Source organism: Eriocheir sinensis, chromosome 30 (genome assembly GCF_024679095.1).
Source record: "Eriocheir sinensis breed Jianghai 21 chromosome 30, ASM2467909v1, whole genome shotgun sequence".
In the NCBI taxonomy this organism is placed as follows: domain Eukaryota; kingdom Metazoa; phylum Arthropoda; class Malacostraca; order Decapoda; family Varunidae; genus Eriocheir; species Eriocheir sinensis.
In genome coordinates this window covers 14,540,989-14,568,488 of record NC_066538.1, presented here as the reverse complement: position 1 = coordinate 14,568,488, position 27,500 = coordinate 14,540,989, and the positions used below count along the sequence as shown (strand labels likewise).

Below are 27,500 nucleotides of genomic sequence, written 5' to 3'. Positions count from 1 at the left end.
TATATATATATATATATATATATATATATATATATAGAGAGAGAGAGAGAGAGAGAGATAACGGAGTAATGTAGTTTAAGAAAGTGAGAAGAAAGTGAGAAAGAGTCCTTCGCCACCCCGGTGACAGGATGTGATAGCAGGCGAGCGACGGTCACCTCAGGAAGTGCCGCTCAACGGGGGTGGCGTGAAGGTAATGCTGGAGAGGCCGCCAGGAGAAGGAAGAGCGAGCACGCCCCCCCACCCCGGTAGTGGGTCAAGAAATTCCGGCGTGGACTGGGCGTGGCTCCTGGCGGCTCCCGTGCCTGTACTGCGTCACCGCCAGGCCCTGCGATGTTACGACCAGAACGTGTAGAGGAAGAAGAGGCAGTACCCGACCATGTGCAGTACTGCCAGGCCGTCCAGGATGGCGCCTCCCCAGAGCTCCCCGCGCCCTAGGGACTCCTCCTCTTCCTGGACTCCCGGCGCAAAGTCCTCTGCTGCTGCTGCCTCACGGTCCTGGGCGCTGGGCGGTGGGACCTCTGCGGAAGATTCAGGCTCCGGAACGGCATCGTAGAATTCCAGAGACGGTAGGTCCCCCAACTCCGTCTGTGGTGCTGCCGAGTCCTGCCCTACGAAAGGCTCAGGCTCAGGATCGTCCTTGTGCAACTCGCGGTAGAGTGCCAGAGTTGCTGACTCCCCCAAGTCAACTTCTGGCACCTCCGTATCCTGAGTACTGGCCGACGGGTCCGCGCAGTACACTCTTGGCACTGCAAAGATCTGGGAACAGTCTGGAAGGCTTACCGTGACGGGCTGAGGCTCTGGCACAAAGGCCGGGACACGGGCCGATGGCAGGCGTGCGTCAGCCTTGGCTCTGGCTTCCATTTCGCAGGTTGGTGTCTGCCATACAGGACACCACAGCTCAACGGCAGTCAAGTGTCTGTGGCTCCTGGTGCCGCTGGATGCCGAGGGCCCCTCTGCTGGGTAAGCCAGCGGGCGGTCATCCACACCTTGGGCCAGACTGGCCGTGGCTGGGGCCTCGCTCTCAGGAGGCAGGTCATGGCCCCCACAATGGGCGGGGGCATGCTGCTGCTGCTGAGCCTCAACAAGCTGCTGGGTGCCAGGGCTGGCCGGCGCGCCGCAGTCATCCTCCCAGTGACTGTGACACTCGGCGTCCCCCTGGCCGCCGTTCTCCTCCGTGTTGCCGCCGCTGCCGCACAGCCTCCCGCTGCACGACAGGGTGGTGTAGGCGGCCCCGCGCTCCGCCACCGCGCCCTCACCGCCTGCCAGCGAGAAGAGCAGGAGGGCTGCGCCTCCCCTCGCAGCCCCCTCCCCGAGGGCCAGCAGACGGGCGAGGGGCACGGTGGCCGCAAACACGGGCGCCCCGCGGAGGATGCACTTCACCTTGACGGCAGTGCTGGCGTCCTCCTTGTTCAGCTTGGCCCAGGGCAGCTTCCGCAGCTCCTTGGACCTGCACACCTGCTGTCCTTGGCAGGACACCCAGTAGCGGCGGGGGAAGGTATACCTCGCCAGCCGGAGCTTCCCCCTCCCCCAGCAGCGCGCAGTGCTGCAGGAAAGGCTGAGGGCGTCCACGAGGGGGAGCCCGGCCGGCACCGTCACCTCCGCCTGAACCTTGACCTGCGATGACGTTTGTCCCATCGTGATGTAATGTTCTTTGCAAGTAATAATAAAATGTGCGAGGCGAGGCGAGTGATGCGGACTGACTTGTTGGCTGGAGGCTGCGGGCCTTGCCTCCCAAGGTCACCCCCGTACTCCTCCTCCGGCAAGGATTTAGGGGTCAGTTCTGTACGGCAGTGTACATATTGTGTAAATACACATATTGTGTAAATACACATAAAATCAATGTAAGGTGGGTCCATATTACCTGTCCCAACCTGTCGCCCAAAGAAAACCTCGGTGACTTGTGATTTCTATATAGTTTTGTTACATATCACACACACAAGCAATGCAAAAATTTAGGGCCAACCGCCATGAAGGTTTTGCACTGCAGAGGATTATATCAACTTTTTTTTTTTTCTTCTTCTTCTTCTTCTTCTTCTCTCGGCTGCTCTCGTCAGGGGTCGCCACAGCGGATCGTTCTCCTCCATTGCGCTCTTCATTCCTCCATTCCTCTTAGTTTTATCCCTCTCCTGTTCTTACATTCCTTTCCTTTCCCTTCCTTCCGGCACTTCCTGCCTTCCTCGTCTTCCTCCTTTTCGGATCCAACATTTCTTCCCTTTCCCTTCCTTCCGGCACTTCCTTCCTTCCTTGTCTTCCTCCTCTTCCTCCTTTTCGGATCCAACATTTCTTCCCTTTCCCTTCCTTTCCCTTCCTACACTTCCTCTCTTCCTGTTCCACTATTCCTTCCCTTACCTTTCTTTCTTTTCCTCCTCCTCTTTCTCCCTTCCCCTTCTCTAATCTTCCTTCGTTCTCCCTCTCTTTCTCCCTTCCTCTCCCTTTCTTTCTTTACCTCCTCTTCCTCCATTCCCCTTCCCTTCTTTAACCTTTCTTTTACTCCTCTTCCTCCTCCTCCTCCCTTCCTTTTCCTCCTCCTCCTCCCTTCCCTTTCCCTTCCCTAACCTTCCTTTCTTTTCCTCTTCTTTCTCCCTTCCCCTTCCCTTTCCTAACCTTCCTTTCTTCTCCCCCTCCTCCTCCCTTCCCCTTCCCTTCTCTAATCTCCCTTCCTTTTCATCCTCTTCCTCCATTCCCCTTCCCTTTCCTAATCTCCCTTCCTTTTCCTTTTCTTCCTCCCTTCTCCTTCCCTACCCTAATCTCCCTTCCTTTCTCCTCTTTCTCCCTTCCCCTTCCTTCCTTAACCTTCTTTTCTTTTCCTCTCCTTCTCTCTTCCCCTTCCGTTCCCTAATCTCCCTTCCTTTTCCTCCTCTTCCTCCCTTGCCTAACCTTCTTTTCTTTTTCTCCTCTTCCTCCCTTCCCCTTTCCTTCCCTAATCTCCCTTCCTTCTCCTCCTCCTCCTCCCTTTCCTAATCCCCCTTCCTTTTCCTCCTCTTCCTCCCTTCCCCTTCCCTTCCCTAAACTCCCTTCCTTTTCCTCCTCTTTCTCCTCTTCCTCCTTCCTTCCTTCCCTAATCTCCCTTCCTTCTCCTCCTCCTCCTCCCTTTCCTACTCCCCCTTCCTTTTCCTCCTCTTCCTCCCTTCCCCTTCCCTTCCCTAATCTCCCTTCCTTTTCCTCCTCTTTCTCCCTGCCCCTTCCTTTCCCTAATCTCCCTTCCTTTTCCTCCTCCTCCTCCTCCTCCTCCTCCTCCTCCTCCTCCTCCTCCTCCTCCCTTCCCTAATCTCCCTTCCTTTTCCTCCCCTTTCTGCCTTCCCCTTCCCTTTCCTAGTCTTCCTTTCTTTTCCTCCTTCTCCCTTCCCCTTCCCTTCCCTAATCTCCCTTCCTTTTCCTCCTCTTCCTCCTCCTTTCCCCTTCCTTTCCCAAATCTCCCTTCCTTTTCCTCCGCTTTTTCCCTGCCCCTTCCCTTTCCTAATCTCCCTTCCTTTTCCTTCTCTTCCTCTCTTCCCCTTCCTTACCCTAATCTCCCTTCCTTTTCCTCCTCTTCCTCCCTTCCCCTTCCCTTCCCTAATCTCCCTTCCTTTTCCTCCTCTTTCTCCCTTCCCTTCCTTTCCCTAATCTCCCTTCCTTTTCCTCCTCCTCCCTTCCCTTCCCTAATCTCCCTTCCTTTTCCTCCTCCTCCTCCTCCTCCCTTCCCCTTCCCTAATCTCCTTCCTTTTCCTCCTCTTTTCCCTGCCCTTCCTTTCCTAATCTCCTTCCTTTTCCTCCTCTTCCTCCTTCCCCTTCCCTTCCCTAATCTCCTTCCTTTTCCTGCCCCTTTCTTTCCCTAATCTCCCTTCCTTTCTTTTTCTCCTCCTCCTCCTCCTCCTCCTCCCTTCCCTTCCCTAATCTCCCTTCCTTTTCCTCCCCCTCCTCCTCCCTTCCCCTTCCCTACCCTAATCTCCCTTCCTTTTCCTCCTCTTCCTCCCTTCCCCTTCCCTACAATAACCTCCCTTTCTTTTCCTCCTCTTTCTCCCTTCCCTTCCTTAACCATTCTTTCTTTTCCTCCTCCTCCTCCCTTTCCCTAACTTTCCTTTCTTTTCCTCCTCCTCCTCCCTTCACCTTCCTTTCCCTAACCTTCCTTTCTTTTCCTTCTCTTTCTCCCTTCGCCTCCCTTCCCTAATCTCCCTTCCTTTTCCCCCTCTTTCTCCCTCTTTATACCCCCCAAAAAATCACAAACGCCACATAATGATCTATAAAGTGAGGAAACTATTACGATTTATCCTCAAACTTTTGCTCAATAGGAAGCGACGTGAGGGAGAGAGAGGGTGCGGAGGAGGAGGAGGAGGAGGAGGAGAGAGATGAAAACTGTGGAAGGGAGAGGGAGAGGGAGAAGGAATTGGGGAGGAATGAAGAGGAATAGAAAGAAGAGGGAGAAACAGAGGACAGTGACAGGGGAATGATAAAAGAGGAGATAGAAGGAAAGGAAAAAGATGAAGAAAGAATGGGAGGGGAAGGAGGAGAGAGGAAAGGGAGAGATAGAAGACTGTGGAGAAAGAATAAACAAGAAAGGGAGACGAAAAAGGAAGAGGAGGAAGAAGGGAGAGGGAGAAACAAGGGACAGAGAAAGAGGTAGACACGAAAAACAGTGAAAAGGGGAATAGAAAGAAGACAGAAAAAGGGAGAAAATGAAGAAAAAAGGGAGAAGGGAAGAAACAGAGAGAGAGAGAGAGAGAGAGAGAGAGAGAGAGAGAGAGAGAGAGAGAGAGAGAGAGAGAAAATGAAGAGAGAGATGAGAGAGAAATCAGGAAAAAGAAGAGACGAAAGACTGGAAAAGGGAATAAACGAGGGAATAAGAAGAAAAGGAAGAAGACGAAGAAAGAATAGAAGAAGAGAAAAACCAGGGAATAGAGAAGAGGGAGAAACGAAGACAATATAGAAGGAGGAGAGGATAAAAAAGAAGAAGGGACTAAGAAAAACGAAGAAGGAATGGAGGAAAGGATAATAAAGAAGGAGGGAGGAAGAAAAACGAAGAAGGAATGGAGGAAAGGATAATAAAGAAGGAGGGAGGAAGAAAAACGAAGAAGGAATGGAGGAAAGGATAATAAAGAAGGAGGGAGGAAGAAAAACGAAGAAGGAATGGAGGAAAGGATAATAAAGAAGGAGGGAGGAAGAAAAACGAAGAAGGAATGGAGGAAAGGATAATAAAGAAGGAGGGAGGAAGAAAAACGAAGAAAGAATGGGAAGGAGGTGAGGAGGAGAGAGAAAGTGGAAGAGGAATAAAGGGAGAGACAGAAGGAGAGGAAGAAGGATGAAGAAAGAAAAGGAAGGAGAGAAGAGGGAGAAACGACAGACAGTGAAAAGGGAGATAGAAAGGAGACAGAAGAAGGGAGAAAGATGAAGGAAGAAGGGGAAGGGAGAAGAGGGAGAAACGAAAGACAGTGAAAAGGGAGATAGAAAGGAGACAGAAAAAGGGAGAAAGATGAAGGAAGAAGGGGAAGGGAGAAGAGGGAGAAACGAAAGACAGTGAAAAGGGAGATAGAAAGGAGACAGAAGAAGGGAGAAAGATGAAGGAAGAAGGGGAAGGGAGAGAAGAGGGATAAACTAAAGACAGTGAAAAGGGAGATAGAAAGGAGACAGAAAAAGGGAGAAATATGAAGAAAGAAAGGGAAGGGAGAAGAGGGAGCAACGAAAGACAGTGAAAAGGGAGATAGAAAGAAGACAGAAGAAGGGAGAAAGACGAAGAAAGAAAGGGAGAAGGGAAGGAACAGAGAGAGAGAGAGAGAGAGGGACAGACGAACGGGGGAGGAAGCAAAACGGGAAAAAGACGAAGAAAAACAGAGTGAACGGGAGGAAGAGAAGAGTGGAGAGAAAAGAAAGAGGGAGAGACGGGAGACTAAGGAAGGATGGAATAACAAGGAGACACAATAAGGCAGAAAAGATAAAGGAAAGAGAAGTGTGAGAGAGAGGGAGAAGAAAACAGATAGCAGAAGTAAATAAAAAAAAAAGTATGTAAAACGAAGTGAGTCTAGGGAAGGTTTTAGAGTGTTGGATCCCGTGTTAGGAAGCCCTCGTTAGTGTTGATTACTGCCTCCCACACCTGACGCACACCTGCTGACACACTTTACCCCCCGTGAGCGTGTTCGGCGGTGAGGTGGGGAGTGTGCCTGCGTGCGTGCGTGCGTGTGTGCGGTCAGGTATGTTATTATGCATCTCCTGTCTTCCTCTTCCTTTTTCATTTATTTTCCTTCTTTTTCTATTTATTTTCCTTCTTTTCTACATCTTTTTTTTCTTTTTCAATTTCTCTTTGTTCTTTTTCTATCTATTTTCCTTTTTTCCCTCCTCTTCCTCCTCCTCCTCCTCCCCAGGGGTCGGTGCTGTCTCTTTATCATATACATCAATGACTTGGAAGCGGGATTGAAATCCTCCCTATCAAAGTTTGCGAACGACACTAAAGTGTGAAGTCATCCAAAAGGACCTTGACCAGATCATCCAGTGGTCCGAAAAGTGGCAAATGTCGTTCAACGTTGACAAATGCAAAGTCATGCACTTTGGTTCCAGAAACAGTAACCACACATACAACATGCAAGAGAATCCTCTGCAGGTCGTGCAGGAGGAATCGGATCTTGGCGTCACTATCAGCAGTGACCTAAAACCAGCAAAACACTGTAAAAAAGCATATAACAAAGCCAACACTATGCTTGGGTTTATATCAAGAAGCTTCGAATGCAAGACGCCGGAAGTAATGTTATTCTAATATAACCAATGGTAAGACTTCACCTCGAGTATGCGGTACAATTCTAGTCCCCTAATTACAGAAAAGACATTGAATTATTAGAAAGGATCCAGCGACGCGCTACGAAGATGATTCCACCCTTGAGAGCCTTGCCGTATGAAGAACGACTCAGGCGACTTAACCTCTTCACGCTGGAAAAGAGACGCCTGCGGGGGGATATGATTCAGGTCTTCAAGTACCTAAAGAACTTCAGTAACGTCGACCACTCCAAGCTCTTTGAGCTTCAGACCAACTCAAGAACTAGAAACACCGGCCTGCCCATTCAAGCGAAGCGATGCAACACGGACATCGGTATAGGAGTTTCTTCTCTAACCGAGTCATACGCCATTGGAACGACCTCCCTGCTGAAGTAGTAAGTGCAGAAACCATCAACTCCTTCAAAAATCGCATCGACCGTCACTTCGTGACAACAGGAGTAAACTGAAAATACGCACCGAAATGCCTTGAACTGCTCTGCAGGCACCAAGCGACTGTCAGGCAGATCACGGCTCTACAGCAGGCAACCTCGTAATGAGCCAATAGGCTTTCTGTTGCCTGTCATTCCATGTTTCCATGTTTCCTCCTCCTCCTCCTCCTCCTCCTCCTCCTCTTCATCCTCTTACTCCTCCTCCTCTTCCACGTGCTTTTTCTCTAATCTGACTGCTAGTAATAAGCTGTAAATGTTTGTGCAAAGGGGTGATTCTCTCTCTCTCTCTCTCTCTCTCTCTCTCTCTCTCTCTCTCTCTCTCTCTCTCTCTCTCTCTCTCTCTCTCTCTCTCTCTTGTTGTAACCCGTAATCCGGGCACACAGGGTAGACGACACACTGTTTGTATTAGTGACACTTGACTTAAAATTCTGGTACTTTAGGAGTATTTAAAGGAGTTCGTAAATGGGGTGATGAAACGGTGTCGCCTTTCTTATATGTATTTTATTCTACCTTAATACTACTTAATATTACAGAGGGTAAAAATATTGTTTAAACCAGCGACTGGCTTACTAGACTCAATGAGTCTTCAGGTTTTCTTTCACTATTGGTTACTGACGTTAACACTGGTATAATATTGAGTAAAAACTCACACAATAAAGTATCATAGAAATATAATCCTAAGTAAAACTAAGATAATAGAACACAATAGATATGTTAGATACGCTTTCCTCTATGGTACCACATTACTCCATACTCACAGTAGCAAAGATGAATGTTCTACCCATGTTGTCTGAGGAAGGACAACTGAGTGTCCAGCAACGAACAGAGTGCTGGTTGATCTGAGTTCAAGCCTGAATAAATGCTTCTTATATAGGCAGACATACATACAGACATCGCGAGGGTAATACGTCAGGCGTGTGAGTCATACATCAAACTCACACCGAGCTCATACAATAATCTACCTAACCGACATGCTTAATTCACGCGGTGACGCAGCTTTGTTTTCATAACATTTTGTTCCGCGGTTGATCGTGTTTTGGCCGCGGTTGATTGTGTTTTGGCTTAGAGAGATAAGCGGGTGCGTTAATGGGCAATTACAATTGTGTATAGGTTGGTAAATGAACAGTGCGTGTGGGGACAATCATGTCTTGGAGTCCGTGTTGTGTTTTAGCGGTCGATACCGCTGTTGTCATCGGAAAATATTGCCGGTGAAGATGATGACACTGGAGCGAGTGGTGTCGCAGCCCTCGGGGCACCACACTCTAATAGGTCACTAAGCATATCCTCCCAAGTCCTCCCTTCTTTCCCTCTACTTACACTTCTTCCTCTTCCCTTCCTTCTCTTCCCTTCCCTTCCCTTCCCTTCCTATACTTCCTCCCTTCCTGTTCCTACTCTCCTTCCTTTTCCCTTCCTTCTCTTCCCTTCTCTTCCTATACTTCCTCCCTTCCTGTTCCTACTCTCCTTCCTTTTCCCTTCCCTTCCCTTCCCTTCTCTTCCTATACTTCCTCCCTTCCTGTTCCTACTCTCCTTCCTTTTCCCTTCCTTCCCTTCCCTTCTCTTCCTATACTTCCTCCCTTCCTGTTCCTACTCTCCTTCCTTTTCCCTTCCCTTCCCTTCCCTTCTCTTCCTATACTTCCTCCCTTCCTGTTCCTACTCTCCTTCCTTTTCCCTTCCTTCCCTTCCCTTCTCTTCCTACTTCCTCCTTCCTGTTCCTCTCTCCTTCCTTTTCCCCTTCCTTCCCTTCTCTTCCTACTTCCTCCCTTCCTGTTCCTACTCTCCTTCCTTTTCCTTCCTTCCTTCCCTTCTCTTCCTATACTTCCTCCTTCCTGTTCCACCTCTCCTTCCTTTCCCTTCCTTCCCTTCCCTTCTCTTCCCATCCTCTTCCTCCTTCCTGTTCCTACTCTCCTTCCTTTTCCTTCCTTCCTTCCCTTCTCTTCCTATATTCCTCCTTCCTGTTCCTACTCTCCTTCCTTTTCCTTCTTTCCTTCCCTCCTTCTCTTCCTATACTTCCTCCCTTCCTGTTCCTACTCTCCTTACTTTTCCGTTCCTTCCCCTCCCTTCTCTTCCTATACTTCCTTCCTTCCTGTTCCTACTCTCCTTCCTTTTCCCTTCCCTTCCCTTCCCTTCTCTTCCTACTTCCTCCTTCCTGTTCCTCTCTCCTTCCTTTTCCTTCCTTCCCATCCCTTCTCTTCCCTACTTCCTCCTTCCTGTTCCTCTCTCCTTCCTTTTCCTTCCTTCCCATCCTTCTCTTCCTATACTTCCTCCCTTCCTGTTCCTCTCTCCTTCCTTCCTTCCTTCCTTCCCTTCTCTTCCTATACTTCCTCCTTCCTGTTCCTACACTCCTTCCTTTTCCTTCCTTCCCTTCCTTCTCTTCCCTATACTTCCTCCCTTCCTGTTCCTACTCTCCTTCCTTTTCCTTCCTTCCTTCCTTCCTTTCTCTTCCTATACTTCCTCCTCTCTCCTTTTCCTTTTCCCTTCCTTCCCTTCCTTCTCTTCCTATACTTCCTCCCTTCCTGTTCCTACTCTCCTTCCTTTTCCTTCCTTCCCTCCCTTCTCTTCCTCCTTCCTGTTCCTACTCTCCTTCCTTTTCCTTCCTTCCTTCCCTTCCTTTCTCTTCTACCTTCCTCCTTCCTGTTCCTACTCTCCTTCCTTTTCCTTCCTTCCTTCCTTCCTTTCTCTTCCTATACTTCCTCCTTCCTGTTCCTACTCTCCTTCCTTTTCCTTCCCTTCCTTCCTTCTATACTTCCTCCCTTCCTGTTTCCTCTCTCCTTCCTTCCCTCCTCCCCTTCTTCCTATACTTCCTCCTTCCTGTTCCTCTCCTTCCTTTTCCCATCCCTTCCCTTCCCTTCTCTTCCTCCTTCCTGTTCCTACTCTCCTTCCTCTCTCCTTCCCTTCCTTCCTTTCTCTTCCTATACTTCCTCCTTCCTGTTCTCTCTCCTTCCTTTTCCTTCCCTTCTCTTCCCTATTCCTCCCTTCCTGTTCCTCTCCTTCCTTTCCCATCCCTTCCCTTCCTTCTCTTCCTATATCCTTCCCTGTTCCTTCTCTCTCTTCCTTCCTTCCTTCCTTCCTTCCCTTCCTTCCCCTTCCTATACTTCCTCCTTCCTGTTCCTACTCCTTCCTTTTCCTTCCCTTCCCTTCCTTCTCTTCCTATATTTCCTCCTTCCTGTTCCTACTCTCCTTCCTTTTCCTTCCCTTCCTTCCTTCTCTTCCTATACTTCCTCCTTCCTGTTCCTACTCTCCTTCCTTCCCTTCCCTTCCCTTCTCTTCCTACTTCCTCCTTCCTGTTCCTACTCTCCTTCCTTTCCATTCCTTCCCCCTTCTCTTCCTATCTTCCTCCTTCCTGTTCCTCTCCTTCCTTTTCCCTTCCTTCCTTCCTTCCTTTCTCTTCCTATACTTCCTCCTTCCTGTTCCTCTCCTTCCTTTTCCCTTCCTTCCTTCCCTTCCTTTCTCTTCCTACTTCCTCCCTTCCTGTTCCTCTCCTTCCTTTTCCTTCCTTCCTTCCTTCTCTTCCTATACTTCCTCCTTCCTGTTCCTACTCTCCTTCTCTTCCCTTCCTTCCCTTCCTTCCTGTACTTCCTCCTTCCTGTTCCTACTCTCCTTCCTTTTCCCTTCCCTTCCCTTCCTTCTCCTACTTCCTCCTTCCTGTTCCTACTCTCCTTCCTTTTCCCTTCCTTCCTTCCTTCCTCTTCTTCCTCCTTCCTTCCTGTTCCTCTCTCCTTCCCTTCCCTTCCTTCTCTTCCTATACTTCATCCCTTCCTGTTCTCTCCTTCCTTTTTCCCTTCCCTTCCCTTCCCTTCCTATACATCCTCCCTTCCTGTTCCTACTCTCCTTCCTTTTCCCTTCCTTCCCTTCCCTTCTCTTCCTATACTTCCTCCCTTCCTGTTCCTACTCTCCTTCCTTTTCTCTTCCTTCCCTTCCCTTCTCTTCCTATACTTCCTCCCTTCCTGTTCCTCTCCTTCCTTTTCCTTCCTTCCTTCCCTTCTCTTCCCTACTTCCTCCTTCCTGTTCCTACTCTCCTTCCTTTTCCCTTCCCTTCCCTTCTCTTCCTATACTTCCTCCCTTCCTGTTCCTACTCTCCTTCCTCTTCCCTTCCCTTCTCTTCCTATACTTCCTCCTTCCTACCTCTCCTTCCTTTTCTCTTCCTTCCTTCCCTTCTCTTCCTATACTTCCTCCTTCCTGTTCCTACTCTCCTTCCTTTCTCTTCCTTCCTTCCCTTCTCTTCCTATACTTCCTCCTTCCTGTTCCTACTCTCCTTCCTTTCCCTTCCTTCCCTTCCTTCTCTTCCCTTCCTCTCTTCCCTGTTCCTTCTCTCCTTCCTTTTCCTTCCTTCCCTTCCCTTCTCTTCTACTTCCTCCTTCCTGTTCTCTCTCCTTCCTTTTCCCTTCCCTTCTCTTCCTTCTTCCTCCTTCCTGTTCCTACTCTCCTTCCTTTTCTCTTCCTTCCCTTCCCTTCTCTTCCTATACTTCCTCCCTTCCTGTTCCTACTCTCCTTCCTTTTCCCTTCCCTTCCCTTCCCTTCTCTTCCTATACTTCCTCCCTTCCTGTTCCAACTCTCCTTCCTTTTCTCTTCCTTCCCTTCCCTTCTCTTCCTATACTTCCTCCCTTCCTGTTCCACCTCTCCTTCCTTTTCCCTTCCCTTCCCTTCCCTTCTCTTCCTATACTTCCTCCCTTCCTGTTCCTACTCTCCTTCCTTTTCCCTTCCCTTCCCTTCCCTTCTCTTCCTATACTTCCTCCCTTCCTGTTCCTACTCTCCTTCCTTTTCCCTTCCTTCCCCTCCCTTCTCTTCCTATACTTCCTCCCTTCCTGTTCCTACTCTCCTTCCTTTTCCCTTCCCTTCCCTTCCCTTCCTTTCTCTTCCCTACTTCCCTCCTTCCTGTTCCTCTCTCCTTCCTTTTCCTTCCTTCCCATCCCTTCCTTTCCTATACTTCCTCCCTTCCTGTACCTACACACATTCCTTTACCTTACCTTCCCATCCCTTCTCTTCCTATACTTCCTCCCTTCCTGTTCCTACTCTCCTTCCTTTTCCCTTCCTTCCCTTCCCTTCTCTTCCTATACTTCCTCCCTTCCTGTTCCTACACTCCTTCCTTTTCCCTTCCTTCCTTCCTTCTCTTCCTATACTTCCTCCCTTCCTGTTCCTTCTCTTCTTCCTTTTCCCTTCCTTCCCTTCCCTTCTCTTCCTATATTTCCTCCCTTCCTGTTCCTTCTCTCCTTCCTCTTCCCTTCCCTTCTCTTCCTATACTTCCTCCTTCCTGTTCCTCTCTCCTTCCTTTTCCTTCCTTCCTCCTTCTCTTCCGATCTTTCCTCCCTTCCTGTTCCTACTCTCCTTCCTTTTCCTTCCCTTCCCTTCCTTTCTCTTCCTATACTTCCTCCTTCCTGTTCCTCTCCTTCCTTTTCCCTTCCTTCCCTTCCTTCCTTCTCTTCCTATCTTCCTCCTTCCTGTTCCTACTCTCCTTCCTTTCCCTTCCCTTCCTTCCCTTCTCTTCCTATACTTCCTCCTTCCTGTTCCTACTCCTTCCTTTTCCTTCCCTTCTCTTCTACTTCCTCCCTTCCTGTTCCTCTCTCCTTCCTTTTCCATCCCTTCCTTCCCTTCTCTTCCTATACTTCCTCCTTCCTGTTCCTCTCTCCTTCCTTTTCCTTCCTTCCTTCCTTCCTTTCTCTTCCTATACTTCCTCCCTTCCTGTTCCTACTCTCCTTCCTTTTCCCTTCCCTTCTCTTCCTATACTTCCTCCCTTCCTGTTCCTACTCTCCTTCCTTTTCCCATCCCTTCCCTTCCCTTCTCTTCCTATACTTCCTCCCTTCCTGTTCCTACTCTCCTTCCCTTCCCTTCCCTTCCCTTCCCTTCCCTTCCTATACTTCCTCCCTTCCTGTTCCTACTCTCCTTCCTTTTCCTTCCCTTCCCTTCCTTCTCTTCCTATATTTCCTCCTTCCTGTTTCCTCTCCTTCCTTTTCCCTTCCCTTCCTTCCTTCTCTTCCCTGTCTTCCTCCCTTCCTGTTCTACTCTCCTTCCCTTCCTTCCTTCCCTTCCCTTCTCTTCTACCTCCTTCCTGTTCCTACTCTCCTTCCTTTTCCATTCCTTCCCTCCCTTCTCTTCCTATCTTCCTCCTTCCTGTTTCCTCTCTCCTTCCTTTTCCCTTCCTTCCTTCCTTCCTTTCTCTTCCCTATACTTCCTCCTTCCTGTTCCTCTCTCCTTCCTTTTCCTTCCTTCCTTCCTTCCTTTCTCTTCCTATACTTCCTCCTTCCTGTTCCTACTCTCCTTCCTTTTCCCTTCCTTCCCTTCCTTCTCTTCCTCCTTCCTCCTTCCTGTTCCTACTCTCCTTCTCTTCCTTCCCTTCCTTCCTTCCTTCCTACTTCCTCCTTCCTGTTCCTCTCCTTCCTTTCCTTCCCTTCCTTCCCTTCTCTTCCTATACTTCCTCCTTCCTGTTCCTACTCTCCTTCCTTTTCCTTCCTTCCTTCCCTTCTCTTCCTATCTTCCTCCTTCCTGTTCTCTCTCCTTCCCTTCCCTTCCCTTCTCTTCCTATACTTCCTCCCTTCCTGTTCCTGCTCTCCTTCCTTTTCCCTTCCCTTCCCTTCCCTTCTCTTCTTATACTTTCTCCCTTCCTGTTAATACTCTCCTTCCTTTTTCTCTTCCCTTCCCTTCCCTTCCCTTCTCTTCCTATACTTCCTCCCTTCCTGTTCCTACTCTCCTTCCTTTTCTCTTCCTTCCCTTCCCTTCTCTTCCTATACTTCCTCCCTTCCTGTTCCTACTCTCCTTCCTTTTCCCTTCCCTTCCCTTCTCTTCCTATACTTCCTCCCTTCCTGTTCCTACTCTCCTTCCTTTTCCCTTCCTTCCCTTCCCTTCTCTTCCTATACTTCCTCCCTTCCTGTTCCTACTCTCCTTCCTTTTCCCTTCCTTCCCTTCCCTTCTCTTCCTATACTTCCTCCCTTCCTGTTCCTACTCTCCTTCCTTTTCTCTTCCTTCCCTTCCTTCTCTTCCTACTTCCTCCTTCCTGTTCCTCTCCTTCCTTTTCCCTTCCTTCCCTTCCTTCTCTTCCTATCTTCCTCCTTCCTGTTCCAACTCTCCTTCCTTCTTCCTTCCTTCCCTTCTCTTCCTTTAGTTCCTCCATTCCTCTTCCTACTCTCCTTCCTCTTCCCTTCCCTTCTCTTCCTATACTTCCTCTCTTCCTGTTCCTTCTCTCCTTCCTTTTCCCTTCCCTTCCCTTCCCTTCTCTTCCTATACTTCCTCCCTTCCTGTTCCTACTCTCCTTCCTTTTCCCTTCCCTTCTCTTCCTATACTTCCTCCCTTCCTGTTCCTACTCTCCTTCCTTTTCCCTTCCCTTCCCTTCCCTTCCTTTCTCTTCCTATACTTCCTCCCTTCCTGTTCCTACTCTCCTTCCTTTTCCCTTCCCTTCCCTTCTCTTCCTATACTTTCTCCCTTCCTGTTCCACCTCTCCTTCCTTTTCCCTTCCCTTCCCTTCCCTTCCCTTTCTATACTTCCTCCCTTCCTGTTCCTACTCTCTTTCCTTTTCCCTTCCCTTCCCTTCCCCTCCCTTCTCTTCCTATCTTCCTCCTTCCTGTTCCTCTCTCCTTCCTTTCCCTTCCCTTCCCCTCCCTTCTCTTCCTATACTTCCTCCCTTCCTGTTCCTACTCTCCTTCCTTTTCCTTCCTTCCCCTCCTTCTCTTCCTCTTCCTCCCTTCCTGTTCCTCTCTCCTTCCTTCCTTCCCTTCCCTTCCTTCCTTTTCTCTTCCTATACTTCCTCCCTTCCTGTTCCTCTCTCCTTCCTTTTCCTTCCTTCCCATCCTTCTCTTCCTACTTCCTCCTTCCTGTTCCTCTCCTTCCTTTTCCTTCCTTCCTTCCCTTCTCTTCCTATACTTCCTCCTTCCTGTTCCTCTCCTTCCTTTTCCTTCCTTCCCTCCTTCTCTTCCTATACTTCCTCCCTTCCTTTTCCTACTCTCCTTCCTTTTCCCTTCCCTTCCCTTCCTTTCTCTTCCTATACTTCCTCCCTTCCTGTTCCTACTCTCCTTCCTTTTCCCTTCCCTTCCCCTTCTCTTCCTATACTTCCTCCTTCCTGTTCCTCTCCTTCCTTTTCCTTCCTTCCCTTCCTTCTCTTCCTATACTTCCTCCTTCCTGTTCCTACTCTCCTTCCTTTTCCCTTCCTTCTCTTCCTATACTTCCTCCTTCCTTCCTGTTCTACTCTCCTTCCTTTTCCTTCCTTCCTTCCCTTCTCTTCCTATACTTCCTCCTTCCTGTTCCTACTCTCCTTCCTTTTCCTTCCTTCCTTCCCTTCTCTTCCTATACTTCCTCCCTTCCTGTTCCTACTCTCCTTCCTTTTCCCTTCCCTTCCCTTCTCTTCCTATACTTCCTCCCTTCCTGTTCCTACTCTCCTTCCTTTTCCCTTCCTTCCATTCCCTTCTCTTCCTATACTTCCTCCCTTCCTGATCCTACTCTCCTTCCTTTTCCTTCCTCCCTTCTCTTCCTATACTTCCTCCTTCGTGTTCCTCTCCTTCCTTTTCCTTCCTTCCTTTCCCTTCTCTTCCTATACTTCCTCCCTTCTGTTCCTACTCCTTCCTTTTCCCTTCCTTCCTTTCCCTTCTCTTCCTATACTTCCTCCCTTCCTGTTCCTACTCTCCTTCCTTTTCCCTTCCTTCCCTTCCCTTCTCTTCCTATACTTCCTCCCTTCCTGTTCCTACTCTCCTTCCTTTTCCCTTCCTTCCCTTTCCTTCTCTTCCTATACTTCCTCCCTTCCTTCTCCTACTCTCATTCCTTTTCCCTTCCCTTCCCTTTCCTTCTCTTCCTATACAAAGAAGCACAAAGGAAGAACAAACAACAGCAGACCTGCTGGTCCTTACGAGGCTGTTTGTGACAAGCTACACTAACTATCTAATCAGAGGTGGAAGATGAAGGACAGCAAAGGCGAAGGCTCCTCCCTACCCCCCCATCCCTCCAGCCAAAGCTGGCAGGAAAAGAAAGAGAACCATGCAGCATGGAAAAACTGCATGGAAATTATGTAGGAAAGAGGAAAGAACTACCATTACTACTACCATTAACCGGGCGATAAAAGCGGACAAGGACACCAGTATTCGAAAGAACTTAACGTTATTACGACAATGAGTAATATCTTAGTTGCTAGTTGGATTCAAAACACTTGTCTAATCTATTCTTGAACGCCGTAACTGTTGTACTATCAACATCACAGGGCAGAGTTCCAAACATTAACAACTCGATTGAAGAAGAAGTGTTTAGCTTCGTGCGACAAGAATCTTTTACCACTTATCTTCAAATTGTGATTTCTTCTTGTTCTATTTGATCGATCAATTGTAAAGTAATCTTCGGCATTAATATCACTGAATCCGTTAAACATTTTAAACACTTATATTAGATCGCCTCGCATTCTTCGTTTTGATAGACTGAATAAATTTACTTCTTTAAGCCTTTGTTCATATGATAAATTTCTCAACCTAGGAATCATCTTTGTTACTCTTCGTTGAACCCGTTCCAACGTTTCTATGTCTTTTCTGTAGTAGGGAGACCAAAACTGTACACAGTACTCTAGACGGGGTCGAACCAACGAATTATACAGTTTTAATATTACTTTTTCCGATTTATTATTAAAGACTCGTACGATGAAGCCAACCAATTTGTTTGCAGTTTTAACTACCTCTGAACAATGCTGACCGGGCTTTAAATCGCTTGATATAGTGATTCCAAGATCCTTTTCTTTACTTACTGCAGAAAGTTGTTGGCCATTCATTACGTACCGAACGCAATTGTTATTTTTTCCGATGTGCAACACTTTACATTTGTCAACGTTTAATTTCATTTGCCATTGATTGGCCCAACGTGCAAGTCGATCTAGATCTGATTGTAAAGCTTCTTCGTCGAGTGTCGCAGTTACTTTACTAGCAATTTTTGTGCCATCAGCAAATTTTGATACTTTGCAAGTGAGCCCATCATCGATATCATTAACATAAATTAAGAAGAGGATGGGGCCAAGCACTGATCCTTGAGGTACGCCGCTTCTGACATCGAGCCAGTTAGATGTAACACCGTTTAGAACTACTCTCTGTTTCCGCTCAGAGAGCCAGTCCACAAGCCAATTATGAATGTTACCCGAGATACCGTGCGCCAATAGTTTGCTGAGCAATCGTTGGTGGGGGACCTTATCAAATGCCTTTTGAAAATCCAGATATATGATATCTACTGATCTGCTTTCATTGAACACCTCAAAAATATAATGAAAAAAATCAAGTTAGTTAGTTAAACACGAACGTTTACTACGGAAGCCATGTTGTGAATTATTTATTATATTATTTTTTTCGAGGAATTTCACCATATTGTCGCGAATGATAGTCTCCATTAACTTACAAACAATCGATGTCAGGCTAATTGGTCGATAGTTTCCTGGATGAGACTTGTCCCCCTTTTTGAAAATTGGTGTGACATTTGCAAGTTTCCAATCCGACGGAACTTTTCCAGCTGTTAAAGATTTATTGAATATGAGGGAGAGCGGTTTACAAATTTGATGTTTGATTTCTTTTAAGACCCTAGGGGTAATTTTGTCTAGACCAGGAGCTTTGCTTACTTTAATCTTTTCAATTGTGCGTAAAATGTCACTTTCTACGATGAGCACGCCACTTAACATCTTTTCGGTCCTTCTAACCTCCGGCGGTTGAGATGATAAACAATCTTCGTCGGTAAATACGGATGCGAAAAAGTTATTTAGGATTGTAGCCATTTCATTTTCATCGTTCGTGTGGTTACCATTATCATTAGCAAGCGGTCCGATACCACAAGTGAGTGGCTTTTTATTATTTACATAGCTAAAAAATTCTTTAGGATTAGATTTACTCGTTTCCGCTATATATTCTTCAAGATTTTTCTTGCTTCGTTTTATTAATTTCTTGGTTTCGCGGCGAATTCTGTCCAACTCTAGTTTGTCAGCCTCACTCTGAGTTGATATGTATTTACTGTATACGCGTTTTTTAAGAGATAGGCTATTTTGAATTTCGTTATTCCACCATTTGGGTTTCTTCTTAAAAGCTGAACGTCTGTTACGATAGGGTACGCATATGCTTATGGCATTGTTCAATATTGTGGTGAAGTCCCCCCAAGATTTATCAATATCTGTTTCCGCCGTGATTTCAGTCCAGTCAGAATTATTTAGAATTGATCGGAGTCTTACGAAATTCGCTCTCTGATAATCAGGCACCTTTTCTTTACGAGGAATTACTTTACTTTCTTTCATATTGATGCTGAATGTGATTGTTCGGTGATCGCTAGAACTAAAAATTGGACCAACATTTACTTCGTTAACTAGATCAGCTGTCGTTGAAAAGATAAGGTCAAGTATATTATTTTCCCGAGTCGGTTCTTGAACGTGTTGATGTAAATCACTTTCTAGTAAATTTGTGTACAGGTCGAGCCCTGTATGAGAGTTCAACGGTTCACCCCATCTTTTCACTGGCAAGTTAAAGTCCCCAACATTTACTACCTCGCAATTGCTACTTGTTTCTAATAATAATTCACTTAATGCGTGGTCGATTTCAAGAGTCTGACTTGGCGGTCTGTAGATAAGTCCAATTACTATTTTACGAGATTTATATTTAATTTCAATGACGACCGTGTCTACATATCTGTTTTCACGGGTCGTGGATGGAGAGAGTTGTGGATATAAAAGATAACGCCTCCACCCTGTCTGTTCTCTCTTTCATGACTAAAGATGGTATAACCCGGTAATCTATATTCCGTAATGAAATCTCTATTTGAAGTGTCTATCCAAGATTCTGTGACTCCGATGATGTGATAATGATTTGTAGCTGCAAGGACTTCTAAGTCTTCAAATTTGTTACATAGGCTGCGAGCGTTTACATAGCAAGCTTTAATGTGATTCGAGTCGGGGGTTTTGCGGGTTGAGTTCTCCCTTACGGTGGAGCTGCTGGTGTTCTCGCCTCCGCGTTTTTTGGCTTTCGAAGAGCCACTTGGTCACAGAGCAGCCTCCCGAAACGGGCTGCTCCAACAGGGTTTAAGTGAATGCCATCAGGAAGGAACAAGTCTGAATCGTAGTAAAAACTGTTCCACAAGTTAACGAACTGGACGTTTTCTTGTGAGCAAAGGGACTGAAGTCTGTTGTTTGTGCTGAAGGCCTTACTGTAAAAGCTAGATTCGGCACCGACCCTCGGGAGGATTCCTGAGATTATGATGTTACTGGCATCCGTTTTACATTTATACTTCTCGATCATGCGGTGGTATTTCTCAAGCAGTTCCTCAGAACGGGTTGTCTTTACGTCATTCGTCCCCGCGTGGATGACAAAGAGGGGGTTTCGGTCGGCATTTCTCGTGACATCATCGCACGCTGCGGTGATGTCGTCCAGTCTGGCACCTGGATAGCAGTAACGTTTTCTGCGGCCGTTTGATGAACGACCACAGAACTCAACCAGCTGGCCACGCACCATTCCTGTTCCTTCTCTCCTTCCTCTTCCCTTCCCTTCCCTTCCCTTCTCTTCCTATACTTCCTCCCTTCCTGTTCCAACTCTCCTTCCTTTTCCCTTCCCTTCCCTTCCCTTTCTATACTTCCTCCCTTTCTGTTCCTACTCTCCTTCCTTTTCCCTTCCCTTCCCTTCTCTTCCTATACTTCCTCCCTTCCTGTTCCTACTCTCCTTCCTTTTCCCTTCCCTTCCCTTCTCTTCCTATACTTCCTCCCTTCCTGTTCCTACTCTCCTTCCTTTTCCCTTCCCTTCCCTTCCCTTCCCTTCTCTTCCTATACTTCCTCCCTTCCTGTTCCTACTCTCCTTCCTTTTCCCTTCCTTCCTTTCTCTCCTTCTTTTCCTTCCCTTCCTTCTCTTCCTATACTTCCTCCTTCCTGTTCCTCTTCCTCCTTTCCCTTCCTTCCTTCCCTTCTCTTCCTATACTTCCTCCTTCCTGTTCCTACTCTCCTTCCTTTCCTTCCTTCCCTTCTCTTCCTATACTTCCTCCTTCCTGTTCCTCTCCTTCCTTCCTTCCTTCCCTTCCTTCTCTTCCTATACTTCCTCCTTCCTGTTCCTCCTCTTCCTTTTCCCTTCCTTCCTTCCCTTCTCTTCCTCTTCCTCCCTTCCTGTTCCTGCTCTCCTTCCTTTTCCCTTCCTTCTTCCCTTCTCTTCTTATACTTCCTCCTTCCTGTTCCTCTCTCCTTCCTTTCCCTTCCTTCCTTCCTTCTCCTCTTCCTCTCTTCCTCCCTTTCTCTTCCTTCCCTTTCCTTCCTTCCCTTCCTTCTCCTCCTCCCTTCCTGTTCTTCCTCCTTTCCTTCCTTCCCTTCCTTCCTTCTCTTCTTCTTTCCTTCCTGTTCCTACTCTCCTTCCTTTTCCTTCCTTCCCTTCCTTCCTTCTCTTCCTTCTCTTCCTTCTCCTTCCTGTTCCTACTCTCCTTCCTTTTCCTCTTCCTTCCTTCTCTTCCTTCCTTCCTATCCTTCCCTTCTTCCTCTCCTCTTCCATCCTTCCCTTCCTTCCTGCCCTTCTTTTCCTCCCCTTCCTCCCTTTCTGTTCTCTCCTTCCTTCCCTTCCCTTCCCTTCCCTTCCCTTCCCTTCTCTTCCTATACTTCCTCCCTACCTCTTCCTACTCTCCTTCCTTTTCCCTTCCTTTCTTCCCTTCTCTTCCTGTTCCTTCTCCTTCCTGTTCCTTCCTTCCTTCCCTTCCTTCCCTCTCTTCCTTTCCTGTTCCTTCTCTCCTTCCTTTTCCTTCCTTCTCTTCCTCTTCTCCTTCCTTCCCTTCTTTCTTCCTCCTTCCTTCTCTCTCCTTCCTTTTCCTCTTCCTTCCCTTCCTTCTCTTCCTTTTCCTCCTTCCTTCTTTCTCCTTCCTTTTCCTTCCTTCCTTCCTTCTCTTCCTTTCCTCCTTCCTCCTCCTCTTCCTCCCTTTCTGCTTCCTTCCTTCCTTCCTTCTCTTCCTTCTTTTCCTTCTCTCTTCCTTTCCTTTCTTTCTTCCTCCTTTCTTCCCATTCCCTTCTTTTCCTTTCCTTTTCCTCCTTCTTTCCCTCTTCCTTCCTTCTTCTCTTCCTTCTCTTTCTCCTCCTCTTTTCCCTCTCTTCCTTTCTTTTTCTTTCTTTTCCTCTTCCTCCCTCCCTTCTCATCTTCCTTTTCCTCCTCGTTCTCCCTTTCTGCTCCAAAATTTCCTTCTCCTTTTCCTCCTTCTCTTCTCTTTCTTTCGTTTCCTCCTCTTTCTCCCTTTTTGCTCCAACATTTCCTTCTCTCCCTTTCTTTTCCTTCTCCTCCCGCCTTTTCCCTCCTCCTCTCCCTTTTTCCTGTACTTGCTTTCTTTTCCTCCTTTTCTTCCCTTTCTGCTCCAACTTCTTTCTTTTCCTTCTCCTTCCCCTTTTCCCTCCTCCTCTTCCTCCCTTCCTGTCCTTTCTTTCTACCTTTCCTTTACTCCTCTTCCTCTCTCTCTTCTCCACGATTCCCTTCTCTTCCTTTCTTTTCCTTCTCTCTCTCCTCTTCCTCTCTTTCTCCTCCAATATTTCCCTCTCTTCCATTCTTTTCTTTCTCCTCTCCCCTTTTCCTACCTTCTCTTCCTCTCTTTCTGCTTCACCATTCCCTTCTCTTCCTTTCTTTCCCTTCTCTTCCTTTCTTTCCCTTCTCTCTCCTCTTCCTTTCTTTCTCCTCCAATATTCCTCTCTCTTCCTTTCTTTTCTTTCTCCTCCTCCTTTTCCTATCTCCTCTTCCTTTCTCTTCCTCTCTTTCTGCTCCACCATTCCCTTCTCTCTCCTTTTCCTTTCTTTCTCCTCCAATATTTCCCTCTCTTCCTTCTTTTTCCTTCTCCTCCCCCCTTTTCCTACCTCCTCCTCCTCCTCTTCCTCTCTTTCTGCTCCACCATTCCCTTCTCTTCCTTACTTTTCCTTCTCTCTCCTCTTCCTTTCCTCCTTCTCCATTATTTCCCTCTCTTCCTTTCCTTTCTTTCTCCTGTCCCCTTTTCCTTCCTTCTCTTCCTCTCTTTCTGCTCCACCATTCCCTTTCTTCCTTTCTTTTGTTTCTCCTCCTCCTTTTCCTACCTTCTCTTCCTTTCTCTTCCTCTCTTTCTGCTGCAACACTCCCTTCTCCTTCTTATGCTCCTCATCTCCCTCCCTTTCCATGTACTCTCTCCCCCTTTGTCTAACGCGCCGGGATGTGGGTATTTCACGAGTCTTTGCCGCTGTCGTTCGTTCCCCTTCACAGCCTCCGTCACCTCGGCAGCCAAGACACTGAATTAGTACAGCGCCTCTTGCTTATTTGTATCGGGGCGGCGCGCTGGGAAGGGCCGCTGACGTCTATACTTCCATTAATGATTTGACGCCCGTATGTGAGGTCAGGTGCGATGTTTGTTTGAAGTTCGGGTATAGTTTTGGTTAGTGACGGTTATTTGTGGTCAGTTGCGGTTGTGTACGGTTAGCTACGGTCATTTGCGGTTATGTTTGTTTAGTTACGGTCATTTGCGGTTATGTACGTTTAGCTACGGTCATTTGCGGTTATGTACGTTTAGCTACGGTCATTTGCGGTTATGTAGGGTTAGTTACGGTCATTTGCGGTTATGTACAGTTAGTTACGGTCAGTTGCGGTTATGTACAGTTAGTTACGGTCATTTGCGGTTATGTACAGTTAGTTACGATCATTTGCGGTTATGTACAGTTTTTTACGGTCATTTGCGGTTATATACAGTTAGTTACGGTCACTTTTGTGGTCATTTGCGGTTATGTACAGTTAGTTACGGTCACATTTGCGGTCATTTGCGGTTATGTACAGTTAGTTACGGTCAAATTTGCGGTCAGTTGCGGTTATGTACAGTTAGTTACGGTCATTTGCGGTTATGTACAGTTAGTTACGGTCAAATTTGCGGTCAGTTGCGGTTATGTACAGTTAGTTTCGGTCATTTGCGGTTATGTACAGTTAGTTACGGTCAATTTTGCAGACAGTTACGGTTATGTACAGTTAATTACGGTCACTTGCGGTCAGTTGCGGCTATACAGGAACTTAACGACTCAAGGCTGGAGGCTGCAGAACGCTTAGACTCAGACCTTACTATTATTTCCGATTGGGGCAAGAACCTGGTGTCCTTCAACGCCTCAAAAACACAGTTTCTCCACCTATCCACTCGACACAATCTTCCAAACAACTATCCCCTATTCTTTGACAACACTCAGCTATCACCTTCCTCAACACTAAACATCCTCGGTCTATCCTTAACTCAAAATCTCAACTGGAAACTTCATATCTCATCTCTTACTAAATCAGCTTCCTCGAGGCTGGGCGTTCTGTACCGTCTCCGCCAGTTCTTCTCCCCTGCACAGTTGCTGTCAATATACAGGGGCCTTGTCCGCCCTCGTATGGAGTATGCATCTCATGTGTGGGGGGCTCCACTCACACAGCTCTTCTGGACAGAGTGGATGCTAAGGCTCTTCGTCTCATCAGCTCTCCTCCTCATACTGATAGTCTTCTACCTCTTAAATTCCGCCGCAATGTTGCCTCTCTATCTTCTATCGATATTTCCACGCTGACTGCTCTTCTGAACTTGCTAACTGCATGCCTCCCCCCCTCCCGCGGCCCCGCTGCACTCGACTTTCTACTCATGCTCATCCCTATACTGTCCAAACCCCTTATGCAAGAGTTAACCAGCATCTTCACTCTTTCATCCCTCACGCTGGTAAACTCTGGAACAATCTTCCTTCATCTGTATTTCCTCCTGCCTACGACTTGAACTCTTTCAAGAGGAGGGTATCAGGACATCAGTCTCTCCTCCCGTATTTGATCTGGCTTTCGGCCACATCTTTTGTTTCTTTTTTAGGAGCAGCGAGTAGCGGGCTTTTTTTATTATTGTGTTCTTTTTTTTGTGCCCTAGAGCTGCCACCATTGTTTTAAAAAAAAAAAATATATATATATATATATATATATATATATATATATATATATATATATATATATATATATATATATATATATATATATATATATATACAGTCAACTTCTGATCATTTAGGTCAGTTGTGGATAAGTATAGTAAGTTACGGTCACTGGCGGTCAGTTGTGGTTATGAACAGTTAGTTACGGTCACTTTTACGGTCGGTTGCGGTTATGTACAGATAGTTACGGTCATCTGAGGTCAGCTGCAGTTATGTACAGTTAGTTACGGTCTTCTGAGGTCATTTGCGGTTATGTACAGATAGTTACGGTCATATTTACGGTTATCCATGGTTAGGTACGGTCATATTTACGGCCAGTTACAGTTATAGTTAAGCTCAGTAAAGGTTCCATACACGGTTCATACAATCACGGTAAAAATAATTGGTACAAAACCTCTCACATGTTTCCTTTTAAACATGAAATATTAACATAGTAGCTACTCTAACTTAAGCATCTTATTAAAATATTGTTTTTATAAAATAACGCCCACGTCCCTGAATATTACCACCCGTGTCGACATAATCCTCTGAGTGCAAAACCTTCACGGCAGTTGGCCCTAAGTTTTTGTTTTGCTTGTGTGTGTGATATGTAACAAAACTATATAGAAATCACAAGTCACCGAGGTTTTCTTTGGGCGTAAGGGTTGGGACAGGTAATATGAATCTACCTTACATTTGATGCCTATTGACATAATGTGTACAATGACATACAGCCTTATCACACACTTATGAAAAGAGATTTTGGTTATCTGCACAGACATGTACAATACATGTTTTATTTTTATTTTTATTTTTTATTTTTTATTTTTCAAGTGCCGAGTGATGTCCCATGGAACATTCCCGCAGAGTGAAGTGGTGCAATAATATACCGTCCAGGTCCACGCCGAGCTGGCCTTCAACATGCAGGCAGTGACATGCGTGTCAGACTGTGCACTCAGACACACACCTTGGAACGCTGGCTTGAGCTCCAAGGTGGTCAGCGTCAGTGTTTTAAATTGAGGAATTTAGTGCATTAATAATATGTTTTGCATCTTAAAGAAGTTTCTTTATTTCTTACATACATCAGACAGGAATATCGTTACTATTGACGATAATAATGGCACATAGGGCTTGCGAAAGACACATGCAGGCCACTCATTAGAGTATTGGAACCACTCCTATAAATATGGCATTTTCCAAAATTACAGGGCCTTGTTGAGTCCTAAACATACGATACTGATTATAGAAGCTAAAATATAGTTACTATATTTGTCTTACCACACGGCCGCAGGACCTATACAGGACACTCACGAAGGACGAGAACTCTTCCGAGGATGGATAAGGAGAGGTGTGTCAGAGGTCTCGCTGAGGACGTCGAGGATAATGCAAACGACCATCGAGCTCCTTTCTGAAATCTGGAGAAGCTCCGCTCCAAATCCACATCTCAGTGGAGTACTGTCCGAACGGCTGATAATATCAGATGTGGATGGGTGCCAGGCTCCGGGGCCACTTAATACTTAGTGCAGACTTCCTTGGTCGGCTCCGGGGCCACTTAATACTTAGTGCAGACTTCCTTGGTCGGTATTTCCTCCTGCCTACGACTTGAACTCTTTCATGAGCGGAGTATCGAGACGCCTCTCAAACCGAAACTGACCTTCTCTTTTGGCCACTCAAATAACTTCACTTTGCAGGAAAACGTGTCAAGGGTAACATAACGTTTATGTTTTTCCACCTTTTATATATAGTGCTTCCGTTGATGTAAAAAAAGAAAATTAAGAGAAAACAGGGAGACGGACGGACCAACTTAAAACAAGAGAGAGAGAAAGACAGACCAAGACACAAAAAATGTACAATAATAATGATAATAATAGTAATGAAGAATGCACGAGTTAATCGTACTAGACAAGTTAACCGAGAGAGAGAGAGAGAGAGATAACGGAGTAATGTAGTTTAAGAAATTGAGAAGAAAGTGAAGAGTCCTTCACCCGGTGACAGGATGTGATAGCAGGCGAGCGACGGTCACCTCAGGAAGTGCCGCTCAACGGGGGTGGCGTGAAGGTAATGCTGGAGAGGCCGCCAGGAGAAGGAAGGAGCGAGAGCACGCCCCCCCACCCCGGTAGTGGGTCAAGAAATTCCGGCGTGGACTGGGCGTGGCTCCTGACGGCTCCCGTGCCTGTACTGCGTCACCGCCAGGCCCTGCGATGTTACGACCAGAACGTGTAGAGGATGAAGAGGCAGTACCCGACCATGTGCAGTACTGCCAGGCCGTCCAGGATGGCGCCTCCCCAGAGCTCCCCGCGCCCTAGGGACTCCTCCTCTTCCTGGACTCCCGGCGCAAAGTCCTCTGCTGCTGCTGCCTCACGTTCCTGGGCGCTGGGCGGTGGGACCTCTGCGGAAGATTCAGGCTCCGGAACGGCATCGTAGAATTCCAGAGACGGTAGGTCCCCCAACTCCGTCTGCGGTGCTGCCGAGTCCTGCCCTACGAAAGGCTCAGGCTCAGGATCGTCCTTGTGCAACTCGCGGTAGAGTGCCAGAGTTGCTGACTCCCCCAAGTCAACTTCTGGCACCTCCGTATCCTGAGTACTGGCCGACGGGTCCGCGCAGTACACTCTTGGCACTGCAAAGATCTGGGAACAGTCTGGAAGGCTTACCGTGACGGGCTGAGGCTCTGGCACAAAGGCCGGGACACGGGCCGATGGCAGGTGTGCGTCAGCCTTGGCTCTGGCTTCCATTTCGCAGGTTGGTGTCTGCCATACAGGACACCACAGCTCAACGGCAGTCAAGTGTCTGTGGCTCCTGGTGCCGCTGGATGCCGAGGGCCCCTCTGCTGGGTGAGCCAGCGGGCGGTCATCCACACCTAGGGCCAGACTGGCCGTGGCTGGGGCCTCGCTCTCAGGAGGCAGGTCATCGCCCCCACAATGGGCGGGGGCATGCTGCTGCTGCTGAGCCTCAACAAGCTGCTGGGTGCCAGGGCTGGCCGGCGCGCCGCAGTCATCCTCCCAGTGACTGTGACACTCGGCGTCCCCCTGGCCGCCGTCCTCCTCCGTGTTACCGCCGCTGCCGCACAGCCTCCCGCTGCACGACAGGGTGGTGTAGGCGGCCCCGCGCTCCGCCACCGCGTCCTCACCGCCTGCCAGCGAGAAGAGCAGGAGGGCTGCGCCTCCCCTCGCAGCCCCCTCCCCGAGGGCCAGCAGACGGGCGAGGGGCACGGTGGCCGCAAACACGGGCGCCCCGCGGAGGATGCACTTCACCTTGACGGCAGTGCTGGCGTCCTCCTTGTTCAGCTTGGCCCAGGGCAGCTTCCGCAGCTCCTTGGACCTGCACACCTGCTGTCCTTGGCAGGACACCCAGTAGCGGCGGGGGAAGGTATACCTCGCCAGCCGGAGCTTCCCCCTCCCCCAGCAGCGCGCAGTGCTGCAGGAAAGGCTGAGGGCGTCCACGAGGGGGAGCCCGGCCGGCACCGTCACCTCCGCCTGAACCTTGAC

At 47.8% G+C, this 27,500-nt stretch overlaps 1 protein-coding gene across 2 annotated transcripts in view; it reads right to left on the bottom strand.

The window, feature by feature from the left end:
• Positions 1-27,500, bottom strand: part of LOC127005609 (ninein-like protein) — a 175,462-nt gene that overhangs the window by 78,389 nt on the left and 69,573 nt on the right. The gene's annotated exons all lie outside the window — the stretch shown is intronic.